We start from the raw sequence: 1951 nt of genomic DNA on the forward strand, positions 1-1951 counted from the left end.
ACCAGCTGGCATCTGAAACGTTTGTAAAAGGCACGGAGCCAAGGCGAGGAGGCCAACGCGGACATCAGCGTTCTCTGCCCCTCCCTCCCCCTTGGCTCCAGCGCCTCTCCAGGAGGTCCACAGAACCGGGCCCTGTTTCCGGAAGCAGCCGCCTCTGCCCAAGGAATCCAGGTCGCTGGGCAGAGGACGGGAGCCAAGGCCTCAAAGGCTGGGGACCTCTCGGCCTTGTCACCCCCTGGACGTGGTCTCCCCGCCTAGCCGGGCATCCCTTCTCCGTGCCCTGTCAGTGAGCCTCACGGCACCGGAAAGTGAGCCTAGGTCACTGCGCAGGAGGGGGGAGGGGCCCAGCGAGGCGGGGAAGAGACAAGCTGAGCCTGGAACGTGGGAGCTGGGGCAGAAAGTAAAAGAAATGCGCGGGGACCGAGGCGGACATGTCAAGCGCACTAGAGTCAGTTTGAAAGGGTTCCGACTGGCCAAATCGAGATAATGATAACAGTGGATTATAATCCACCGAAGCAAATGACACACCAGGGCCTGAAAGCAATGACACACCGGTATCAACAAACACCAAGCGCCAAGCACCGGCTCTTGGTCTCTAAATACCGTTCTCCAATGAAAGGAACCAGGGCTCCTTTTGGGTCGAGCCGCTTCTTTGGGTCTTCATTTTGCCAAGGGGCTCCCATGGACATGTGAAAATCTACGCTTTTCTCCTATTATTCTGTTTTATGTCCATTTGATTCTCAGGTCCTGCCGGAGACCCTAAGAGGGTCAAAGTAAAGTTTTGCCTCCCGCAGCTTGAACCAGGGTGAAGCACTGGATGAAGAGACGGGCAGGCGTGGGAGAAACAGAAGGTGCTTCCCCTTGACTGGCCTTTTTCCGATGTCTGTGAAGTGATCACATTCTCCTAAAGCGCAAAGGGGCGGAAGGAGGCTGGGTTGGAGGCTGACGGCGTGGACTAGGAGATCCTGTCTCCCTGGGCTCAGGGCCTGGGTTGTTTTTTTTTTTTTTTTTTATAGCTTTCATCCCGGGGCTCAAGCAGACGGTATTCCTAGACATTGCTGATGAAGATGAACAGGCAGTGTTCCCAACCCTGTGATTTCCCTGTAGGAAGGACACAGTATTATTCATCTTACCTGGACTCAGGGCTAGAACCTGGGAAGCTGCTGGGAAACAGTTTTTTTGTTTGTTTGTTTCTGAAGGCTGAGATCAAACTAGTATATTAGAAACATATTACAGCGACGCACTATTCTAGTGAAGTATGCATGGAGCCGTCACCAAAATAGCCAAGAATCCCTGACCTCATGGAACTTACATTCCAGTGGGTAAGGTTACTAAAATATATAGTGTGTTAGGTCAGTGCTTGTGAAACTTGAACGTATATAGAATCAACGAGGAATCTTGTTAAAATGTTGCTTCAGATCCAGTGGATCCTGTAAAGGGGAGGTCTAAGATCCGGCAGTCCGAACAAGGTGGCACGTGGTAGCTGCTGCTGAAGTTGCCGTTATTCTTAAGAAGCACACTTAGGCAGCGAGGTGATGAAAGCGCTGGAGAGAACTCAGCAGGAAAAAGACAAGGACAGAACTGGTGCTGAGAAGGGCGCGTCGGGATGGTGCCCGAAACACAGACCAAGGTACTTAGGCAGACTTGTCTCGCCTCACAAAGAAAAAAAAAAAAAAAACCAGCCTTTTAAAAGTTCCGCAACCGCTAGGAGAAAAAGACAGCGGAACTAACGGAGACAGAAAGCTCGGGCTAAGGAAGTCAGGAAAACAACTGCGGAAGAGACGGAGAGAGTGAAAACACAGTACTAGCAGAGAAACAAAAACTATAGCCCGAAGGAAACTGAAACACGGCAGGCTTTCTCACGAAAACCACCACGGCATCTGACATTCGTAAACCAAAATTGTCAGGGGAGAGCGCGAACGCAGTCCCCCACTACCACAAATTATGCAGT

At 51.4% G+C, this 1951-nt stretch overlaps 1 long non-coding RNA gene across 2 annotated transcripts; it reads left to right on the top strand.

The window, feature by feature from the left end:
- Positions 1–6: 6 nt before the first annotated feature.
- LOC124232496 (uncharacterized) lies at positions 7–1736 on the top strand. Of its 2 annotated transcripts, XR_006886869.1 has the most exons (4): positions 7–308; positions 745–851; positions 1017–1322; positions 1419–1736. It is a non-coding gene; the product is annotated as an uncharacterized LOC124232496 (long non-coding RNA). The 2 variants fall into 2 exon arrangements; XR_006886868.1 differs by having other exon boundaries at positions 7–851.
- Positions 1737–1951: the final 215 nt, after the last annotated feature.

The sequence above is a fragment of the Equus quagga genome, unplaced genomic scaffold (genome assembly GCF_021613505.1).
Source record: "Equus quagga isolate Etosha38 unplaced genomic scaffold, UCLA_HA_Equagga_1.0 HiC_scaffold_6745_RagTag, whole genome shotgun sequence".
Lineage (NCBI taxonomy): Eukaryota > Metazoa > Chordata > Mammalia > Perissodactyla > Equidae > Equus > Equus quagga.